Source organism: Passer domesticus, chromosome 2, assembly GCF_036417665.1.
Source record: "Passer domesticus isolate bPasDom1 chromosome 2, bPasDom1.hap1, whole genome shotgun sequence".
NCBI lineage: Eukaryota > Metazoa > Chordata > Aves > Passeriformes > Passeridae > Passer > Passer domesticus.
The window spans coordinates 58,779,822-58,804,687 of NC_087475.1; the positions used below are offsets into that span (position 1 = coordinate 58,779,822).

Here is a 24,866-nt window from a genome sequence, read left to right on the forward strand (position 1 = left end):
CACTAATCAGCATTTCACATCAATGTATTGTCTCAACTGTTAATAGTTTAATAGGCAAATTATTCTCAAGAGTAAGAAAGAGTGACTTAATATATTATGCATATTTCTGTTATCATCATTGTCACAAATTAATTTAATTGTGCAACTCAAATATACTGTTGCAGGACATCTTTTACATCTGGCTGTGTCAAGTAAATCCACGGCAGGAGTTAGATATATACATGAAATATACATTTTCTTATGGTACTTAAGAAGGAGCTGAAACACTTCAAGGACATGTAAAATGATGGCTGCAATAAACTCTACCACTGAGTCTGCAATGCACAGAATAAAGCCTATGTATCAAGAAATTGATGCAAAAAGACCATAAATGCCACACAGGGCTATTAAATCCTCAGGGTAAAAATCATTGACAGTATATATTATGAAAATCCAAGAGCTTTTTACAATAAATTCAGTAAAACCAAAATCCTGCAGCTCTTACTGTGACAGAACTAATATTGCCCTCTAAATGTGTCTTTTAAAACACATTTTGGCCAAGAATTTGGACCTTTTTAAGCATACATTCAGAGTAATAAACATGATCTAGTAAAGTATTTTATTTAAATATGTTAGTAAAGAACATTATTTAAATGCTGAGAAATTTGTGAAAATTTTGACTTTTTTTAAAAAATGCAATATTACAATATAATATTGTTCACATTTATAATTACATAATATAAATGTTTATAATGTATTATATTCAATATAATTAGAAAACACATACATATCTTTTTTCTGTAATTGTAAATAATTGTGAACGTGTATAAATAGAAATAAAGATTTTAAGGAAACTAATTAATTTTTAATTGTTTGCACTTCAGTTTTCCATTGGAAGTTTTTCCTGTATTGAAAAATATTCCTTTAATTTACATTTTTGATTAAGCAATTCCTTAGTCCTCTAGGATCACTTTTCTCCACTCAAAATATAAAACCAAAAGTAAGAGCAGGACCAAATCCCTCTATTTACAGATACTTTGTCTCATTTCAAAAACCTGCAGGAAATTTAGGTGTACTTGATGTTTCCTAAATCTACCATGACTGCCAGAAAAATTTGTTTTGACAGCATTTTTAGAGCAAGTTGCCAACAAAGGAGGTATCACTGCTCTGATGAAAATTCCTATTTCATTAAAAAATACAAAACAAATTAAACAAAATTCTAGCAAATTAAAAGCCCTTCATTACAAGTACTTTTTTTTTTTAATTCAGTCAATAAACTTTTGCTAACTTCAGAATTTTTTCCCTTCCTTCTTGGTGATGCTTTTTCCTTGCCTATTTAAAAAGCGGGTGGTCCATTTTCTCCTCAACTTGATGTATTTTAGAAACACATGAGCTAACCCCAGGGCAAGGGGTCTTCTTGTATCTGTGAAAAAAGAGTTCAGTGGAATTATAGGTAAAAAGGTCTTGGGAGTGACCTCCACAGCCAAGACTACAGAATATTTAGCTGCTAACTTTATCTAAGTCAAAGATAGTGCTGTTCAGAGGCTTCCAATAATCTCAAAACACAGCAAAACTTCCAACTTCTAAGTCTGGTTTTCAGCCCTACTCCAATTCCTGCTCAAGTGTCACTCCAGTGACCAAGCTAGGGTATACAAATGTAACATAATAGTGGGCAACTGGTCCTTCTGATGTCACAGTGCTGGTATTTCTTGTGTTGGATGTCCTTTAGCCTGATGTTACCTCAATACCTTGTTTTGCACAATGTAGATGCATTCTTATTGAGCAACAAACTTTAAAATAGCTGCTATCCCATCAGGAATATTGGTGATATTGGAGTCCACATAGATGTGAAACGATGAGCCTGATCTATGGATCATCCTCCAGAAATCTGTTCTGTACTCAAATAAAACAAAGGAAAAACGATATCAGAGTTATTAACCAAGGCTCTGGAGCAAGTAGGAAACTTCATTGCACTGCACTATAAAACCAAAACTTTAATGATACATTTTTTTTATGATCATCGCAACTTAAATGTACTTAGCTGGATTACAAAAGTCTCAGAGTAAGTAAATCAGATGGGCAGTATTCCAGAATCCACAAATGTTTTGATTTCTATGTGGTTCTTTGCAATAAGGTCACTTCTCCCATTGTGACAGCCTTTATGTCACTTTTAACTTCAATCTTCATTTAAACCATGAATGGCATCTATTCTGATCTCTCCCCCCTGCCATTTTTAGATACTGGTCTCTGTATGGAGAAACATTAAGCAGCCTGGGAATTCTTCAGTTTGAAAAAGGTATGACTAAAGAGAGCTATGAGAAGGGCCTATATAATCATTATTGGAATGGTACAGAATATGAATATGAGATGATTTTTCAGTATCTGTCATTAAAAAAAAGGAACAAGATAAAATCTAGTCATAGGAATAGTCAAAATATTTTAAATAATGCATGATTAAATTACGGACCCCGCTTCCAGAGTATTATTAAGATTGATAGGTTGAAAAATAAAATTGATAAAAAAGAGTTATATTAATGTTGGTTGAATATGGTTATTTGAACCCAATCTCCCAGAGACATGCTGAAAAAAAGCCAGTTTTAATGTTACATTCAGAGATACCTAAATATGATCTCTACTGTAGTCTATTCATTAACAATGTGTTTCCCAAGGGTGTTTCAGCTAAATGCAGTACAGAATAAGGTGAATTTCAAAGGAACCGGCCCACCAGAAGGTCCAATATAATTTGTACATACAAAATGACATAACTGATTATTTTCAAAGAATTGCAGATGTCTAGGTTTTAAAAAAGAGACTCCATTTTGGTTTAGGTGTTCTCTCTTTTTAAAAAAAAAATTTCTCTTTGTTTTAAATTTCTTTTTTCCCCCCTTTTTTAATTTTTGGTAGAATACACTGCCTTCTTTGCCTTTGTACATTTTTGCCAGTAATGCATTTTGAGTTTGCTCTCTTTCCTGTTAAAAGCAATGAATATTTTCTGTTACATTCAATGGTTTTCTATAAAGAACTTACTACAAGTGTAAGATTTTTTCTTAAATTATTTATTTTGTTTTCAGAATCCCAGAATAATGAAATGATCTTTCAGTTCTTATCTGCTACTACCAATAATTTTGGGTTATTCATCAATCAATGAATAAATAATGTCTCTGAAAGCAAGAAAAGTAATATGCAGTACTTGGCATGCATCTATGATAGGAACAGATATAGTCATACATTCAGTATGTAAACTAAATAGAAAATATATGCAAACATTAATCTAAGGACCCTGGCTAATGTTTATTCAAGCTGTAAAAATATTTGTCATAGAGAAACAATACAAAAATAAAGAGAGGAAAAAATATTTAAATATTAATTACATGCTGAATGGAATGTAGAGAGATGGAAACTGGTTGCTTAATAAATCATACATTAATTTTCCAGAAAGGCTTTATACATACCAATGAAATAGTAATAGCCGTGACAAAGGTAGGTATCTTAGAGATTATTTTTTCAATCTCACCTCACAGTAGTAATAACAACCTTCCGGCATTTCTAAGATGCTTATCATCCTGATATGCATGTACTTGTTATCCAACCTTGTCATAAAGCATTTACAAGTGTGTAGAAAAGAAAAAAATCATAGAACAGTTTCCTGATAATAAAGACTAGCTGCATTTATTTCCTTCCTTGTGATCAGTGAGCCCCAGGAAATACCTTGTTACTCAATTACTATTGTTTAATTTGCAAATGAATTTACTCTATCCTGTCTCCCACCATGACCCTGATGTCCTAGAAGGGCTGTTGTTATATCAAGTGGCTATATTAAATTTTAATGGAGTCATAAGAAAGATCCTGGGTTTGTCCCTGGACAATTAGTCTCAGATCATGATCCACCCTCTCTGCCAGATTGACAAACATATCTTGACCTGGTCCTGGACCTTATATAGTTTGTAGGTACAGGACTTTTCTTCCTTCTCTCAATCACTCCACTTGTTCAACAGATATGTGTCATCCAGAAGTACAGAGCAGATCCACGTGTTACAGCTGTACATGATATAATACAGTGAATTTAGCAGAAAAAAATTCCCTGCTGTGATATGAACTGGTATGTTTCTGGTGTTTTGTGTGTGCAGAGGTGCCAAGAAGGCAGTGATGCTGTGCCAAGTATTTGGGATCCATAAATGCCCATGTGCTTGTGAACATGGCCAGCCAGGAGTGTGTGCTGCACTTGTCACCCTCTATCTCTGCAGCCCAAGAAGAGGAGGGGATGTGTCCCTGTGTGACTCTGTCTGCTGTGAGTCCTGAATGTGGGGGCAGAGCCTTGCCTGTGGCTTTCCTGTGGCTTTGTCTGTGGCCCTCCATGTCCTCTGTGTGTGTGTGAGATACACATTCAGCCTCACTGCTGGCTGACCTGACATGCAGGAAAGCATCAGCTGCATCCATTGGCCCTGGATGGAGACCTCGAGGTCTCAGGGTTGGACACAGAGGCAGGAGAAATCCCAAGAACAAGAGCTGTTGGAGGCAGAAGATGCTTCTAGCATCCACTAACACATACAGATTGAAAATACAACATTTATATTTATTATCTTATCCTGGATTGACACATACTCTGTGTTAATGTCATTGGTTATATGTTTGCTGATTGCACCTAGAAGTTGTAGGATATGTATATTGCATATTGAAAACTTCAGAAAACATTTTACCTATGCAAAACTAGATTACAAATTTAATAAAGATTATATGCAATTATAGATTGTAAACCAAAAGATTTTTTTTTAGATTAATGGAAAATTCCATTTGATGTGATCAGAAGATTTTTATTACACAATAATTTGATGAGGAAATGCAATGTTATCTGTCTTACAGAGAGTTAAAAGAAAGATTATAAATTATACTTTCATCTCCTTTCTTAGCTATTGTTAACAATTTTAATATTAATATTCTTTTTCTCTTGTTTTATGTTAATCTGAAATATATACTTATCATTCCACAATCTAAAACAGACAGCTTTTTGGTCTGTTTGGTTAACTGGAATCAAATATTTTGTATAAAGCAAATCTGTCGTATTGATACTCATCTCCACAAGCCTTTTTTATTTCTTTGTGAGACTTTGATAAGTACCAATCATTTTCTATACCAGTCAACTATTTATTGCTACAAGTCTAAAAAATTAGCAAATAAATTTCACTACTTTACTACAGTAGGCTAATTGAGTTATATTAGGTTCAGTCTATGGAGGATAAAATAATTTAGCTCTTTCTCTTCTGTCTGTGTAAGCACTTGATACAGTCACTTCTATATTGATAAAAATTGACACATTGCTTTTTCAAAACTCAGATGATTTAACACATGATAAGCAATGTTCATTATCTGAAAATGATATTTCTAAGTGTAGAGTGCATAAATAAACTCAAAAATTAAATTTTAATAATGTATCCACACTGGAATTACCTTAGGTAAATCACAGATGCTGCTTGTGAAGAAAATAACACTTTACTTTCTGAGGTGGCAAACGTTTGCCAGGCATTGGTGTTGAATTCACACTATCATGGGAAGCAGAACCAAGGACTATTCCTCATTTGTACATGAAGGACAAGTGTCCTGATGCACCTGCACTGGTTGTCATGAATTGCATCCTTCCCAAGAGGAACCCTCTTGATACATACTCATTCTATTAAAATGCCATTCGCAAAGGACATATTTCTCTGCCAACACAGCACTTTCATCCTTCACCTTCCTAAATTCCTACCCAGCTCTTTACATGAGTGCAGATAAACTTAATCTTAAATAATTGATTTTATGCTACAAGAACATCCAGGAATGGACTTATATAAATAACCTTAAGATAAATATAATAACTAGTGAATTAATTTTTTGGTTTTGATTTGTAACTTGAAAAGCTGTCTATACATACTCTGAAAGACATAGAGTTATGTTTTGTGGTGCCTGTACAATTGACTTTACCTGAATCTAAAATATTCTTCTTTTTTTTCCTTTATTGGGTGAAATTTGTTTCACCTTTTAAGAGAGAGTTAAGCAATGAATCTTAGCAAAGCATTTTAATAAGTGGAGGAATACTGGCAAGCAGAAATAGCAATTAATCATACCCAGATATATATTTTTCTTTGATAAATGGTCCACTTGGAATTATATGATATTTATTATGCTGCAATCACTCGTACACAGATTCCGATCCAGGCACTAGTGTTTACCTCATTGCAAATGTGGCATGGTAAAAAGTATGGGATTATTTAGATGCCAGTGAAAGAGAAAATGGTTACCTCAAGTTGCTCTGCTGTGTGTGTTGCACCCCTGCTGGCAATGCCAAATCCTTTACAACATACCAGAATTATCCTTTACTCATACCAAATCCTTTACAAAATATCAAAATTATCCATTGCTCTCATGTAGTTTGTTAGGCACAGAACTGTAAAAAAATACCCCAAAGATTCAACCATGAAGAGCAGTGAAAAGTTGAGGAAAATAAAGAAAATTAGGCTTTTGTTTAGAATACTTTTCTCTTTTGTACTCTGAAAATTAATAGAATCATTTTACAATTTTCTTGCACGTGGGTAAATGCAATAACTATTTTGAGTGGTGACTGCTCATTTTGGTGTTCAAATCAGTATCTGTCTGAAAATATTTCAATGTATTGTAAATCATTTTTCAAGAAGTGTAGATCACTAATTTCCTTTGTAAGAGAATCAGCCAATATGATATTCAGGACACACCTGGAGGACAATTTGCTTGACTCAAGTTTTGTGAAACGGAAATGACACAACGTTAATTTGCTTTTAAACTCCTTGCCATGTATAGGAATTAAATAAGCAATTGGATGAGACCAAACTGAATACATTGAGATATCAGCCATGCAGTCTGCTTATTTTGCCTGATTGTGATGGAAAAGTCTTTTATATCAGCAGTTAACATGTTCATATTTTCAACACTGAATATTTTCAGAAAACCAGTGACAAATTCTTTGCAGATTTATATTCTGCTTACATTTGAAGAAAATATGTCCCTGCAGTTACCTCTAAATTTTTCTCATTTTTGTCTCTGTATTGTAACTGTCTTTACTACTTTACCTCATGACTTATTTTATATGAGGTATTGGAAGAATATGCAGTTTTATAGTTTTATTTGCAAATAAAGCTTATAAGAACACTCAGGCTCAGGATATGATTAATTTATGTGTTTACAAACATTTTTATTCAAATATTAATATGCAATTTATGCTATTAATTTATTAATTGATCAATTACTACATTGCAGCTATTTGCATAAATAGGATCTCAGTCTCTATCACCAGTAATGTTAGCAACAGCTGTAATCATAATATTTAATTCACCTTTTGATTCAGCTTACTTCGGTTTGTTTCAGGTGTTTGGAAGAACCTCTGGAATCCTGGCTTTTATCATAGGAGATTTCAGTGCAAAAGTTAAATTTAACTAAGATGCCCCCATACCAGATTATCTTTCACAAACTACTATCTTAATGCTAAAGGATTTTTGGCTACCATGACCAGCAGATTCAGGCCAAGAACTCTTCCTCTATACTCCTCTTCACTGTTGCTGCCTGGAGACTTGTAGACTCTGGTCAGACCGGGAATGTGGCTGCTGCCATAACTTCAGCCAGTGGTGAGCTTCACCCAGACATAGAGAGGACACGGGCACAGCTGGTCACACAGAGAGCCACAGACAAGGCACAGCTCCCAGCAGCCCCCCATTCAGGACTCACAGCAGGCACAGGCACACAGGGACATGTCCTCTCCTCCTCTTGCGCTGCAGAGGCAGGAGGTGACAAGTGCAGCACACACCCCACACTCCCCAGATTCACACACACACACACACACTGGCAGATCCCCTGAGCACCAGCATGGTCCCTCTGCCCACCCTGCAGCCCTGTTGAGATCCTGGCCCTCCTCACCCATCCCATGGGTCCCTGACTCACGAGTTGGTCTCGCTGGGTGCTCGCTACCCGCTCACCTTGCTGGGTACACACAGAACCCACAAACTTGTCCTCTGGGCACTCCGTCTGTGGGTCCTCCTGAATGATTGCAGAGATTCTCCACTCCCTGATAGTCCTGCTTACACCTAAGGCCCCTACACCGCAGCTGGTCTCAGTTTGGAGTTTGTCAGCAACTCCACACTCACAATCCCACACAGAGCAAGTTTGAGGTAGGAACAGACACTTGCTCCCAGAAGCTGGCACCTGGCCCACATGCTGTAACTCACAATCCCAATACAGCTGTTACTGCTAAACCACTCACTCTCCTCATTCATCCCCACCTCAGTAGATGGTTTTGGGACACACATCACACCCACCTCAGTGGCTGGAGGTTAATGATCCCACTGACTCCAATAGTTGACACCACAGGCCAAGGGCATCCACTGTCAGACCAGAGTATCTGTCTGCAGAGGTTGGCGCTCAGTCACTTCTTACCAGTCCCCCAGCACATGGCACTGACACACATGAGATAGGGTTTGAGATTGCTCAGAGAATTCGTTGAAAGAAGATTTAATAAGAAAAAAAAAAGCCAGAATAAAATGCTAAAGTACAGGGTTCTGCTGAATAAGCATGCTGACCAGCCCTGTTGAACACCTGACCTGCTCCATCTACACTACTTTCCTCCTATTCATTTCTTGTCAGTCTTCTCCCTTTAAATTTTCTTTAATAAATTTTGTATAGTTCCACAATCTGTCTGTGTGATATCACAGTTGCTCATATTCCTCCTCTTTCTTCCTTTTGCACCAGTTTCCATGGTCAGGTTGGCCTTCTCCAAAGCTATGCCTGTAGTTACTTAAGGACTTTCCAATTAATGATGGGAAGTCTTGGTAAACTTTGCCTCCATTAGCCCTTGTCTACTGTTTGTCTGTCTTTGTGTGTTATTTATCATCTCCTCCATTATTTATTATCTCCCTTTAAATGGAAAATGTCCTTTATCAGATAACCTGATTGGAGCTGATGTTCCGACATTCCATACACCCTTACAGTATAAATTAAATATTTTATTCTAGGCAGGAAAAATCTATCCCTAAATATAGAAAAATAATCCAATACCATCAAGCATATATGTATTTATGAAATACTTTGCCACACATATCATGAAGCAATATATTTTCCATTGTCCAGATCACGAGTTACATGCTGCTTCTGTCAGTAAAAACTCTGTTTATACAACTTGAGAAAATGTTATAGAATACATCCTAAAGTAGAAAATGATAAGTCAATATACTTCACCTATTGTTTCATTTAAGGTCACTTTGACTTTCTCATTATAGCAGGTAGGTGGTTAACTTAATGGCTCTGAAAATGAGTAACTTTATTACTGCTGCAGTATAAGACCTGTCAGATTAAATTTGTAATTGTACTGTGCCAAAAGCATTTAGGAAATAATTATTTAAAATGTATCTATAGTAGAAACATACTATTATGCTATATTTCTTATTATTACATGTTTTACTGAGTTTCCTGATTGAAAATTTTTAAGTTGAAGAAAATGTGTAGAAGTAGTACTTCTGGTTATACATTGTACCAGCTGTTAGTAAGACAATGTAAACTGCTGTGACATAATGCAATTTAACATTTGACATAGTGCTGTATCACTAAAAAGTAGTCTAAGTGTAATGTAGTGTAATGTTACCAGCAATCTGCAGGCTGTAAAAAAAAACAGGCTGTAAAAAAAACACACACCCACAAGTCCTGCCAGAAGATAAACCACTTAAAATTATAGACTACATCTTCTGTTTGAACCTCATTGATTAATCCTGTCTACATCCTCTGCATATTTAAAAAATCTTCTTAAGAGGTTTATTAAATAGCATTCCTCTTTATGTAGATTTTAAGTTGCTCACACAAAACTAAGAACTTATCAGCACACCAGTAAGCTTGGTTTCTCTGAGGCAGACATATCTAACATGACGGTGGGTTTTAAACCTTGTCAATGTGTCTTTAGATATCTGACTAGCTTTTATTTGCACAGTCATTGGTTCAGTACTCTATTTTAATTCCTACTTTTATTTGCATTCATTACCAAAGATCTGAAATCATTAAGATAAGCTTTTACCTTAACACTTCTAATTCTATTGCATCCTATATTGCCACTACTGAAAATAAACACGATGGTCTTCTAACACAGGACTTACAGTATTGGGAAATTTTATGGACAACAGGGAAATAATTTATTTTATAAATATGAGACAAGTTCATGGATGGAGGAATGCTTCATTCACATATTGTAATGTGGTATTAGATTATTGAAGTAAATTCAGCTAGATTTCCTATGCGAAGGTTTGAGAACACAAATCAATGTATCATGATATAGGGAAAAATGAATTGTGTGCAGCAATTAAATAAGACAAAAGACCAGCTGTAATAAAATATATGCATATCATGAATATATGTTAATTTGAGATAATAATAAATAATTACTTTGTTACACAGCTACATTCAGCAGCATGGCAAGATAGAGAGAGCTATAGTTCATTATTAGATGAAACTATAGTCAGGGCCAGCCCTGCTTATGTCTTCCTAGAACAAGACATACATTTGTAAACATCTTAGCTTTGAACAAAGTCAAAGTAGTGAATATAAGAAAACAAAATTATTTCCAGTGAATGTCCTGGAAAGTTATGTAGAAAGCACCAATCTAGAAATGAGTATGTCCTAGGATAAAAAGATATATAATGTATGATTATTTGTGAGTAAAATATTTAAATGTATGTGAACATACATATGTGTATATTCATATGAGGATCATATATGCAATATGTATACAGGGAACAAATAATACATAATTTTTGTTTTAGTATGCAATGAAAAGATAGATTATAGATAGACACATACATACATGCATACATACATACATACATAGGCAGGTAGTAGTTAAGTGGATAGATACATAGCTAGATATAGAGGTATTTGCAGTTATAAGGTTCAGTAATTTATAGAATCTCAAATGGGGTTCCAAATATGTTAATTTCAACATTACACAGGTCTTGAAAGAAAGACTATGTTTCTTCCAGCATGCATCATTGCAAAGAGAGGAAATGTTGCCTAGCAATACTTGCCATGTTATTCCTTTTTTGAATTTCTGGTTACTCAGCATGATACTTATCCTGCTCAGTAACTGTAATCTTAAACAAGAGGAGACTTTTAGGATTGGAACAAAAAGAGAAATTAAAGTATGAATATATATGGCTAGAAATAAAAGAAGCCCAGTATTTTAAGAATTGTGAAATGCAATAGATAGAACAGCCACAATTCCTCAGCAAGTACTACACAGAGAACAGGTAGATTATTAGAAGAGTAAGCCCAAGTTCTCTATTGTAAAGGGAACAATTTCCTGACAGCTTATATCTGAACTGGCATTTCTCTTGAGGATTAGTGGCACATCATTTTCTTTTCCTATTCAGTCTAGCTGTCTCATATACTGAACATAAACATAGACCAAATTTTTATTATTCTCTCAACATCCAGTCTGTCAGCCTGCTGTGAGCATGAACAGTAACATTCTGAGAAGAAATGTATTTCTTGAATGACCGCAATAATATTACGTATAATCTACTTGTAACTGCTTTTTCTTACTTCTAAAAACCTCAATTTCTAATTTGACTTGACAATGTCATTTAATTAGAAGTTTTTTTCCTGCTGGTAAAAACACAACAAGTTCCTGCTGAGTCTTATACACACCCATTTAGGTTAAAGAAGCAAAAATATATAAGCCACATTAACTTCTGTTTAGGTTTCCCATAGCAGGAAGCCAATTAAAAACACTTATTGCAATCAGAGTACAACAGAAAAATAAAAAAAAAAGAAAAAAGTTATTACTCTTCCATCAAAAATAGATGCAATAACAACAAAGTAGATTTTCTGTTAACAGAAGAATTGAATAAGAAACTCTGAACTGTCACCCTCTTCTCCACTTATCCAGTTCAAATGGGTAATCAGATGGGCAGCTTTTCTGTTTTTCTTTTTTGAATTTTCCAGTGTGGAGGCTAAAGAAAAAAAATCACCTGAAACAATTCTTTTGCTACTTATCCTCATGGTAAACTGGACTAGTGGTCACCCTGAACCCCAAACACACTTTTTTTAATCCATTGTATGCTTTGCTTCATTCCTCATTTACATTAAAGAGGAAAAAAAGAGGGAGGAAGAAAGGAGAAAAACTTCAGATATTACATTTCCCCTAAATGTATTTCAAACTGAACTGGCTCAAATAATTATTCTTTGGACCTCAGGAAGAAGATGCATGTGTCAGAGACAGTTCAGCAGTGGCTTGCAATCTTCATATCAAATAGTTTTGGGATATCTCAAGTCAGAAAGGTTCCTCAGATTTCACCAGCTGTTTTTTTGGTTTTTTTTTTAATAAGCAAATTATCTAGGCGTTGGCTTTTTTAATCTCATTATCTATATTAGACTTTTCTTTTTTTCTATACTTTACCTGTTTTTATATATATATATATATGTGTGTGTGTGTGTATACATATAAAATATCTATATTACTGTTAGAGTTTTACCCAGCCTCATCAACTGGCGTGCTCTAATCCATATAATAATTTTTAGTTATTTATGGCAGCTGCATTTACTAATATGAAGGAAATTTGGCATAAAAATATCTCAATACCAATCCTATTCCAATTCTTTTCTAAAGGAAGACAAAAATCTCAGTGAGAGTTTGATGTTTCAAGCTGCCCAGAGAGAGCAAAACAAGTGATGGGCTAATGCTAGAGTCAAATCAGCTATCTGTTTTGACCGTATCAGACATTTTAAAGACTCTTGGAATTTGCTGCAGCTGGGCAGCTGAGCATTTTGACTTCTGTCAGGAAAAAGAAAGAGGCAAAACAGTAAGAAAAAGTAAATAACACCAAGGGACAGTAACTAGATTTAAGATAAATAAAAGAACAAAACATTAGTGACAGGTATTCCTGTTGCAGCACAGATAACTGTGGAAAATGGTAGAAAAACACACTAAATGAATGAACTTCAGTTTTATATCCCTGAAAACAGTTAGCAATACAGCTACCAAGATATAGGGAAAACATAAATTTATCACTAAAAAGCCCAGATTATCCTTTAAAGAAGAATGAAGGAAAATATAGTGGTTTCCTGATTCCATGTGTTGTCACTGACTATGAAATGGCACATTTAGTTTGCCTTTAAAAACAATTTTTTTTAAAATAACTAAAAGGAACCAAAGGCTCAAAATTAGTTAATTTCACTTTCATGGAATCATAGAATTATTTGGGTTGGAAGGGACCTTAAAGACTATTTCCCAATCCCCTGCCATTTACAGGGACATCTCTGACTCATCCCAGTTTCTCAGAGCCCCATCCAACCTGGTCTTGAACACTGTCAGGGTTGGGGCATCCACAGATTCTCTGGGCAACCTGTTCCAGTGACTTACCACTCTCACTGAAAATAATACCTTCCTAACATCTAAACCAAAACTACTTTCTTTCAATTTCACTGTGGGGATGAGTAAGGAGTTGAGGCTTTTATTTCTAAGAAAAAGTGTTATATGCTATTATAGATTATGAAAATGAGAAGAAGAAGAAAAAAAAATTAAAAAGGGTAAATGCTTTATTCTTCTACTAAATAACTTTGGAAATTAAGGAACAGAACTAATCTTTCTAACTCATATTCTGTTTCCAGCCAGCTCTTAAATAATATTTCCACAATACTGTCTGATACATATTTACCATTTTCCTTATAAAAGAGTCATTTGAGAATATCAATTTTAAAAAAACTTTAAAAACATATGTCATATTTACTTCTTCCCTTATCCATTGTACTTGGTGCCCTTGAAAAGATGATAAGCTAGTTTTTCACAGGCTATTCTTCACAAATCCACATCAGATGGTTTTGTATACTTTATAGATGTTATATAGATGTTTACAACAGCCTCTTGCTTAATAATTTCCTGTATTATTCTTTTGGAAATCAGAGTTAGACTCTTTGTTTTGCACCCTTCTAAGTCCTTTCTCCTGCTCTTTCCATAGATGGATACTATGTTTGCCTTTTATTTTTCTGTGACTTCTTCAATCTTCAACACTCTTTATCACTAGATGCTGCTTCTACTTTTTCCCTAAATATTTTGGGGAAAATTTCTCTCAACTTTTACAGCAAATTTCTAATGCTTCTTTAGATAATATTTTTCCTGCCAGGGAATTCCTTGAGTGTCTTTTGACTTACGCACCCACACTGTACTGGTCTTCCTTTTTAACACTTTGCAAATATAATTATTTTATTATCTATCATAACTACTATTTTTAGGTTAAGAAAATGTAAAATGTCCCTATGAAAATGATTTTATAATTTTGACTATATTGTCCTCAATATATTTATAGAACCATTATCTTCAATTCATATCTTCAAGTATCTTCAATTTATAAAACTGTTGTCTTCAATTACCTTGTTTGATATTTGTAATTTATGCCTTTATTGCAATGATTTTACATCTAAGCTTTTTGTAATTTCTACTAGAGTGTACAGACCCTCTTTTTAATTTTTTATTTTTTTTTGGCTTCTCACTTAGTAAAGTTGTCCAACTGTAGTTTTCTTCTATTTCTATCTTTTGCTGTCTGTACAAAGTGCCAGGACAACTGTTCCTGTGTTTTTAGTATAGTCTCTTTTAGGAGTTGGTAGGTCTTTTTTCCACTTAAAAATAATTTTCAATGGTCATTACTTGTCAATGTATTGAATTGCTTGAAATTTACATTTTGGCCCCATTCTCATGAGTATATACTTTTCTTTCCTTCTTTCTTTTAGATAATTTATTTTACTGGTTTGTAAATTATTCTCTCTAATTTGTTTTCTGTATGCAAAGTCTGAAATAATTCTCACTATTTATGTGAATCAAATTCAGTCTAGTCAAACCTCCGCTTGTATGCTTCTGTTTCCTTCCAAAGAGAGTCTGACTATTTCACCATCAGCCATCTGTTTCTTCTGGGTATTTTAATTGTGGGCATCTAAGTCCTTGTGATATTCCTACCCAGATACTGAGATCTGATTTACTCCATTGGTTCAAGAACAGGCCAATGTAATAGATACAGGTGGTATTCAGAATTAAAATTATTATGTAGACAGCAATTGTTTCTTTAAAATATACATGGTAAGTCAATGAATATCCAGGCATATATATATATATATACATACATTTATTAAATGCCTGCAAACTAAACAACAGCATAAGCTACTTAGTGTGGAATAATATCTGGTGTCCTGGTTTGGGGGGACTGGTGGGCAGTTTAGTACCGTTTTTATTCTATGCCATCCAGTCATCACTGGGGCAGGGCTGCCAGGAGGAATATCCAAATATCAGACTTTTTTTCTTTTTTTTGCTGGAGGTTGTTGGGATAACATCTGCAGACTCATCCTCAGCACCCTGTCCTTTTTTCTCCCTGTCCCTTCTCTGTGATGCCTTTGTGGGACACGTTGCTGAGAAGAGGTGGCGATGCGCCTCTGAGGTGTGGTGCTGAAGGGGCAGTGGCAAGGTGTGGCTCAGCCATGGCAGTGCAGAGTTGGAACCCTGGCGGGACTGTTTTCCCCCTCTCCCCAGCAAGGTGAAGAGACCAGGCCAGCAGTGCTGGTAGCAGCCGAGCCAGCCGAGCCAAGAGGGAGCCCAGCAGAGCCAAAAGAAGCACAGCAGAGCATTAGGAAAGTTGCAGCGAGCCGCAGGGAGACCCCGCAGTGTGAAGGAATGTTGGAAGTGGCAGCACTGGTACCTGCTCAGAACTGATCTTAGCAGAGAGGGAGTGTTGCACTTGCTTGTATGACCTGGTCTCCAGGGATTTGTCATTGTCTGACACTGTTTTCATGCTGAAGAACAGTAAATGGTAGCCACTGGAACTTTGTTCCCAAAGTCAACATGGGTGGAGCATGGGTACAGCCACCATGTTGTCTTTGGCTTGGGAAGCCCTATGGATGCCACCTACAGGGAGTGTCTGCCATCTGTTTTTTGTCCATGGTGGTAAACAACTTTTTTTAGGGAAAATGCCTTCTCTTTTTATATAATTTTGCTGGGGTTATTGGGGATGTCTTATTCTTGCTTTGTGCTTTCTGTAAATTGATACTTCAAGGCATAATCTCTGTTTTTTGTCCCTTTCTCACTGCAAGAGGGGGGAAAAGAGGAATGGCTTATTTGGCTTATTTGGCTTTTTCTCTGTTTCATCTTCCTTTCTTTCTTTTTTCTTGCTTTCTTTTTTTCCCTTTCTTTCTCATTTTTAAAGAATAATAAGGACTTTGAGCCTTTAAGTATCATTCTTAAAACAAAACAGTGTAAAGGAAACAGAGGTGTGTAGGTATAGGCAGAAGACTAGGAGTTCTTCAGTTGTCAGTAATGGCAATTTCTGTTATGTTAAAACAGTGCAAGCATTATATCTCAGAACTTTAGCAGATAGCACCTGATAAATCTAGCCATAGCATTTCAATACATTGATCTCTAAGATATTGCCACTTTTAGAACAGTTAACGGACCAAGGACACATACTTAATTTATTTCTGTTCCTTACTCTCAGTGAAAATATACTTTTATAGTTCAGTTCATATTCTAGAATATTACAGTTCATATTTCAAACTATCAAGAGCAAAGATTAATAACAGCTTATGATTTCATTTTTGTATTTATCATCTGTCTGTCACAATTTGGAAGTGTGATCATGAAACTTGGTGTAGTCAATAGCAACCATATAAAAAGCTGTGTCATCAGAAGCAATTTTTAAAATGTATTAGTTTTATTCTATTACTATTTAGTTGAATGGCAAAGTTAAGGATCATTTTTAAATTTTCACTGTTTTAATAAGTGTTTTAATTTTTCAGACTGTTCTATTAATTAGAAAACAATGGGCTATATAACTACACTTAAAAATACATTTTAAAGTATAAGAATATATGGTCATGTCTTATGGTTAATCTAATAATTTAGAAATCAAAGTACTAAATCAAAAACCCAGGATATTCTGGAAAACATTTATTTTGATGTTAATTTATGTTAGCATTAAAGATTATATAAAGAGTATAATATGGCGTGTTATCAACAATTTCATCTCCTCACCTTTCTTCTTCTTGGTCCTCCTACATACTAGTTAGAAGATCATTATTGACAACACTGAATATTTCATCTTCCACCTGTCAGTTGTGGTATTCATTGTTAGTCTACTCTGTAAAGATAGAAACTACATTTTAAAGAAAAGATTATTTACCCTCACAAGTACTGCAGAGGCAGTGCACCTTATGCTTTAAGTAATGTTCCTGTAAGCCAATAAGAACTGATTACTATAGTAATAATTATTTGTCTGATCACAGTCAATTCAAATTCTAACTGTCAGAATTCAGTTTAATACTATTTTGCTGAAATGTCAAAGAAATAAATTTACTTTGATTATTCATCTAATACCTAGCAACTATTTACAACACAAAAACTTTACTGTGTGTCTGAGACTTTTGGCTTTGGTTTCATTCCCTCTAAGTTTAAAAATTCAGTATTGCTCCTAAATTGAGGAGCAATGTTAGACTTACTATGTTAGACTTTAATATCACTAGATATACAAGATTTTATTAGAAGATTTAGACTAGACGAAATATATTTGTCAACAAATTCCATAGGATTTTACATGACTTTAAATTTGCAGAAAACAGATAAAAAAATCCACACTCAGCATGAAGTCATCTTTGTTAGGAAATGCCAAACAATATTAAGCAACTGAAAAACATTCTTGAGAATCTCTTAGTGCGTAGAATTCAAAGATCTTAAGAACAGCTGAGAAGTACAAATAGCTGAAATAACAGAACGATAATCCTCCTCAGAAACACTGGGTAATATTAGTGAGGGTTTGTTATCACTTTAGCAATACAACATGAATCTTAAGGTTAATACAACAAATGCCACATATTGTTATACATTATATGCCTGAAAATCAAAAATTACTTCTCATAAGAAGTCATAAGCATCTCAAAATTATGTTCACTTCCATTACATTTTATCCTATTAAGGTAGTAAAACCAGAAAGATAACAGGCAAAATCCTATTGATACAACTATTTATGTTAATTAATTAATATTACTAAAAATAACCAAGCTACTTATCAATTTTTAGAAGCATAATGTAATAGTACTTAGAGAAATTTAATGTGTTCTAGCAAATTATTTGAGAATAAATTATTTTGTAGAACGACAAGAAAAGACAATTCTCCTGCCTGTAAGAATAAAGTGTGTTGCATGTCTCTTATTTTTTATCACTGACAATGTTTTATTAACATTCCTCATCTTTTGCTCTACTTAGTAGAGAAGATTCAAGTAAAAAAGAGTATTTACTACTAACATAAGAATATTGCTAAGTTACCTTGCTCTGTGTATTACTCAGAACATCCAGATGCATTACTCAAGGACACAGATCCCATTCCAGATCAGGCCACTGGAAATGAAAACTGGTAAGATGAAATATGTCTCATTTATATAACATTTAAAAAAATCTCTGTATTTCTCTGAAATTTAGTATTTTACTTTATTATTCAAAGTGCTTGAAAAATTGACAGGGTTCTTTCCTCTTGGATTGCATTATAGTGACCCAATACATCCACAGTTTTTATTCATCAGACTAATGAGAACTTCTTGCGATTTTAATTTTTCACTTCTCCTATTCCCCTTATGTTCAAGGAATCATGTCATACTGATTAATATTGTGCCAGTTTCTGTTCTCATTAAAATCTGTGTCCAAAAATGAGATATTGGAATTTTTCAATGCCTAGTCCATTATGTTAAATCAGGTACAATGTTCATGTATTGCACTACTGTGAGCTATTTTGAATTTTAATTGCTCAGCCAATTTTGGTTTTTCCCCCAACAGGTTACCGAAGTATAAGCAAGAATTGTCCAGCTAATGAAAATGCATCCAGTTACCAGGGATGGTGTACACTTGTGGGTCACAGTAATTTTGTTTAAATATTATGCAAAAGTGGAAATTATATCTATTTCATATGAAAGACTTCTAATGAGAATTGATAGCAGGGCACAGTTATTTTCTTGTTATGCAAAATTCTGAAATAATAAAGATTAGTTAAAATCTAGCAGTATCATTATGGTCTTCTTCTGGAATTATGTGAGTGAATTTAGTATTTTGTTTTCCCGATTTTTAAATGAGAAACATTGTTCCACACATAAAAAAAGGACAGACAATACTCTGAATTTAATTACTGTCCATTTCAATGAACATATCTGACAGAATTTTGAAATGAGGTGATGAAAAGATATATTTTAAGGGTGAAATTTTAGTAAAAAAATGACACATATATTCTTTTATGTCTACACTCAAACATTAAATCCAAATTGTTCTACTCATAACAATATTTTACAGTAAATTTACATAATCTCCTTCATGGTAACGAAAAGTGGATAGAAATATTTTGTATTTATTATTACCATAATAAAATTGTGTTTAGGGTTAGAAGGGACCTCTGCAGGTCATCTCATCCCACCCCCCTGCTCAAGCAAGGTTATCTAGAGTTGTATGTCCAGGACCATGTCTAAATTGCTTCTGAATATCTCCAGGGTGGAGTGAATATCTCCACAGTCTCTCTGAGCTCCCTGTGTCAATGATCAGTCACCTTCACAGGAAACGTTTCTGATGTTCTGTCCTTCACTCTGTGCCTTCTGGTTCCGTCACCAGGTATCACTGGAAGAAAGCTCGGCTACTTTAGAATCTCTCTTTGGGTAGTCTCACATTAATGAAATCCCCCCAAAGCCTTCCTTTCTTCAGACTGAACTATCCCTGTTCTTGTCCCCTCCATCTGTACGCTCTTTGTTGGACACTCTCCACCATATCCATGTCTTATCCATTTGTCTTGTAGTGAGAATCCCAAAACTGCACACAGGCTCCACCTGTGTCCTGACAAATTCTTCTGATTAAAGAAGAACCACCTACCTCAGCCTGCTGGCAATAATTTGCCTACTGCAGCACAGGATTCCTTTTGCATTCTTTGGGGTAAGGGCACATTTCTGGTTCCTCTTTCAGTTGGTATTCCCCAACTTTTCTCCAGGGTGTAGTCTGCCGGTAAGAGTAAGCTCTTTCTCCTCTAGGCAGCCCCAAGCATATATTTTTGCATGAGGTTGTTCCTTGCTAGGTATAGGACTTTGCAATTCCCTTTATTGAACTCCATGAACTTCCTGCTGGCTAATTTCTCCAGTCTGTTGAGGTCCTTCCGGACATAATCATGACCATTTGGCATATTAGCCATTCCTCAGAGTTTTATGTCATCAGAAAACTTGCTGAGGGGTACACTCCACCCCATTATCTGAATCATTAATCTAAATATTAAACAGGACTTGACCCAGTACTGACCCATGGGTACACTGCTACTTACCAGACTCTGACTAGTCTTCAAGTCTTTAACCTTAAATGAACATACTCATTTGTGAGTATCTTATAAGAGCCAATGCCAATGGCCTTCCTGAAGTCTGGGTGAGAAATATCCACTGTTCTTACCCCTCTACCAGTTATTTTGTCATAGAGGTCTATCCAGACATTCAAGTATGATTTCCCCTGGTTGAATCTGTGATGATTACTCCTGATGACTAACTTGTCCTTTACGAGCTTGTGCTCAATCTAATCTGTGGAAGGTCTGTTGAAGTGAATAAAACCACTTCCCCTGACTTAAAAAAGCCAATAAGACCCAATCATCAAGGGAAAATTTGGCATAAAATGAAATCGTACATATATGATATCCGGATAGCAAGCAATATCAGGGGAAGTAAACCTTCACACACATGAAAGATTAGGGCTATCATGACGGATAGTTACATTTCATAGTATTAAAGCCTATGATTACTTTGCTGGTTGTCTCTTGTTCTTTTTACTTTCCAAAGGCACCTTACAAAAGAGCAATCAGTATATAAAAATCTGGATACCTTATTTATGATAAAGATGTAACTGTTACAGCTGAACCCCAAATGAATGGATGGTTCTTGAAGTGGGAAGCTTGGCAAAACTGCTGTCTGTATCACTGGGGCTGATTCATAATTAATTTAGTTACACAAATAAAGAAGTAGCTAGACAGTACATTTAAGTTATTTTCAATATGTCCCTAATGTTCAGGCCATATATGAAAATCATTGTGGCTGATATAAAGTACTTTGCTAATAACTCTGTACTTCAAAGAAGGGAGCAGGATAGATCTCACATAGGCCTGTTGAGCACGAGAAATAAATTGCTAGACATGAAACCTGGCTAATTTCTGCATCCTAAAAGCAGCATTTTGGATCCTTCATCTTGAAACATTACTGTATATTACTCTATCATCATGTTACAACTTTTTATGCTACAACATGCAATTTTATCATCACCTCTCATGTATTTCATGAATCTTGGCATGTGAGAAGAGATAATGTCTTTAGGAAAACAAACAAGAAAAACAAAGAAAACAAAACAAACAAAACCAAACCAAAACAACAACAACAACAAAAAAAAAAACCAAACAAAAACCAAACAATCTTTCTCTGTACCAAGACAAGATCAACATACTGAAAAGGCAAACACCAAACATGAATAAGAAATAGTATATCAAAAAGTCCATTTTTTCCCACTCATAACATTTTTCTAATAAAGGATATTATCTTTCTGTACAGACCTTGTTTCACATCCTTCAGCTGTCTTGCTTACAGCAGTATTAGCATTTGCATTTGAGGGAATACATCATAGCAGCTAATATATGAATATTTTATGGTTTCAAGCTCAGAATCCATTTTCTAACAAAATAAAAATATTTTCAGGCTTATTAATATCATCTGGATGTAGAAAATCATGACTCAGTTATATGATGTAAATTGTCAAAGCTAGCCATAGAGAAGACTCTTAAACTCACTGAAATTGCATATGCTACTAGTAGATGGTGACATGAACTTCTTATATAATGGTCTTAGCTAATGAAGAATCCAAAGAGAGTAATCAATGCAGTTCATACTTACGTCATCAGATGATTCTTAAATCATAGGCTCATAGAATACTTTGGGTTGAAAGAGACCTTCGAATATCAGTTGATGTAACATGCCTGCAATGAGCAGGGATGTCTTCAACTAGATCAGGTTCCTCAGAGCCACATCTGACCTGACCATGAATATTGACCATCTCTCTGAGCAACCTGTGCCAATGTTTCACCACTCTCATAATAAAGATTTTTTTTTATTTTAATATATCTAGTGTGAATCATCACTTTTTTGTCCCTTTTTCCATCACAACAGGCTCTGCTAAAATCTTTATTCCCATCTTTCTTTTAGGTGTACTTGATCCAGTGCTAGATAGGAAAGAGTGAGTCAGCATATATAGGAATGTATCTTTTACATATCAAGTGAATAAAACGAAGAATAAGTATGAGATGTTTAATAAATTAGGGAGTATTAATTCATTTTTCTGGAGGTATTACCAAGATCAGAATATAATTCCAGCTCATCAGAAAATAAAAACTTCTAGAAAAAATTCCCATAATTTAAGTCTTTCAGGATCCCTTCAGGTTAGTTGCAAAAAGTAGTGCAAGACACCAACTAGTCACTTAGTTCATTATATCAAATGCAACTAATTGTTGCATTGAGAATTTTCAAAGCACTCAAAGTGTCTTGCAGGCATCAAATTACTTTCTTTTTAAGCTCATCTGTGTCCCTATTGATGACATTTCATGACCCTATAAGAACAATTTAAAAACCAACTCAAAACCTACTTTAGATCAACCAGAATTTTTCCTCAGTAGAGCTAAAAGACAGTTTACAATCAAGCAGCTTAGTGCCATAGGCCAACAAATGGACTCCAGAGAATCCAAACAATCATGCTGACCTTTGATGCACGCTGTCTAGACCAGTACACTTGCTGAACTGAAAAAGAATAATTTATGATTAATTCAGTTCAGGTAACTGTACTAGCTGAAGGATAGCTATCATTATTTAATCAGTTCCTCTCCATATATACTTCCTGATCAGCCATTTAGGAATGATTATAAAGAAAATTTGTTGAATGTCATTATCTGCAATATAATGTGCTTTGGTTTAACTATCCCACTCTCTAAGAACTTGTTTTATTTTCTAAGAGAGAAGCTCTTTGGAGTAAGGAACAGGAGGGAGCTAAGACTGAAACAGTTGTTCCACAAAGCATGAAAAAGGAACATTAATTAAGAGGTGTGACAGTTAAATTCTCTATTTCACACTTTTGGTTTATATTTAAAAGAAATATGTAAACAAGTAAGGGTTTTTATATTTAAAAAGAGAGAATATACAGACAGTACTCACCAAGCAGAGGGGTTATTTCTGGAACACATCACAGACAAATAGACTTACTAGCATGGTGTTGGGCCATGTTAGCAAGACTTGCGAGTTTAGCATGGGCATGTGAATTCAGAAACAGAGAAGTGTCTCATCCTGAAGTGTTGTAATAGTGATTGAGCAAATACATAATCAAGGATGACTCAAAAATTTGCTGCTATTACAGCATGAATAATTATTTATTCTATTTTGATTTTGCTCTCTGAAATTTATGTTTCTAAGTTTAAGGTAGCTGTGTACTTACCCTTTGTACTCATAAGAGAGACTCCTGTCACAGGTCACTTCCTCACATTAAATCTGACTTTGGATGAATTGGCACCTCAAAAACTTTCTTAATTGATTGTATATATAACAAGTTTAACATAAGCATTTTATGTCATCCTATGTGCTTTAAAGCAGCTCTCCTTGGCCACCAGCTGCCTCTCCAGAACATGTGAGTTAGGCAGACTGTGTCATATGTGTCATCAACTGGCCTCCAAATCTCCAATTTCCTATGTCCTAGGGCATCTAATATCAAGAGCTGGAGGAAGGCAGGATGTTAATTTGTACCTGAACAGCACTATATTTCAATACCCTATGGCTCAAAGTATGGCATTGACACTGCTAGTAACAGGGTACATGTTTTGCACAAAGCCTCAGGACTCAGGCTTGTTGGACCTTCTCTCTCTGATCCTTTATTAACCTGCCTGCAGCTCTGTTTCACTTGGTTTAACTGTGATGTTAATTTTTCTAATTAACCAGCAAATTTGGTTTGCTTTTGAATAACTTATGAACAGTGTCATCAACATTTTAAGATGAGAACTTAATGATAGCATAGAGAAAGAGGATTGTGGTACCAGAGTACAAGGAGTACAAGCCTTGTGTCCGTGGGGACAGAGGATGTGGGCTAGAGATGCGTAACTGTGGGATAAAAAGGGATGGGATATAAGCTAACACTGAAGACCCCACAACAGTAAATCATGAGCATCTATTATGACTTTTTCCTCTGTAAAACTATTCCTTCTTTTTTCTGTAACAATCACATCTGAACTAATAATGATTATTGGGTTAAACTGCTAAAATTTCAGTTCTATTAATGGCAAATTATTGGTTGTGTACATAAGATGATTCCTCCTTGCCTGTAAACAAGATTTTGATCATTAACAGTTTTATTAACAGTTAAATTCTTTTCCTGTGGACAACCAAGATCAGGTGCCTGACTTTAGATGGTAATCTTTGGGTAAAATAGACTGTTTCCTATGCAGCTGGATTTACAGATATTTACAGAGATTTATAATGTGGGGCTGGAAAACATGGCAAATGTGAATTAAATAAGTCTGCAGATTTCAATAGCAGCAGCTGGAAGCCACAAGATTTTCTAAATAGTCATTAAGAGCTGTACAAAAATATGACTGAAACCAGCCCACCTGGTATTCACTGTGACAACTAGGCTAAAAATATTTTTGTGGGGTTTAAAGATGAACAAAGCAGCACCTAGGCTTTCTTTTTTTCCACGGCATTTTCTGATATAATGAATGAAGTTCTCAAACATTTGGAGGCAAGTCAAACTCTGAATTAAAGTTTCATTTTCTACTGATAGTTTTATATTCCTTTTT

At 34.9% G+C, this 24,866-nt stretch overlaps 2 long non-coding RNA genes across 2 annotated transcripts; one reads left to right on the forward strand and one right to left on the reverse strand.

Annotated features, from left to right (window-relative positions):
• Positions 1-1,805: 1,805 nt before the first annotated feature.
• LOC135295449 (uncharacterized) lies at positions 1,806-8,343 on the reverse strand. Its single transcript, XR_010357551.1, has 3 exons — positions 8,298-8,343; positions 7,490-7,615; positions 1,806-1,872 (listed from the first exon to the last, which is right to left on the reverse strand). It is a non-coding gene; the product is annotated as an uncharacterized LOC135295449 (long non-coding RNA).
• LOC135295448 (uncharacterized) lies at positions 7,954-19,037 on the forward strand. Its single transcript, XR_010357550.1, has 3 exons — positions 7,954-8,150; positions 18,335-18,401; positions 18,818-19,037. It is a non-coding gene; the product is annotated as an uncharacterized LOC135295448 (long non-coding RNA).
• The last annotated feature ends 5,829 nt before the right edge of the window (positions 19,038-24,866 follow it).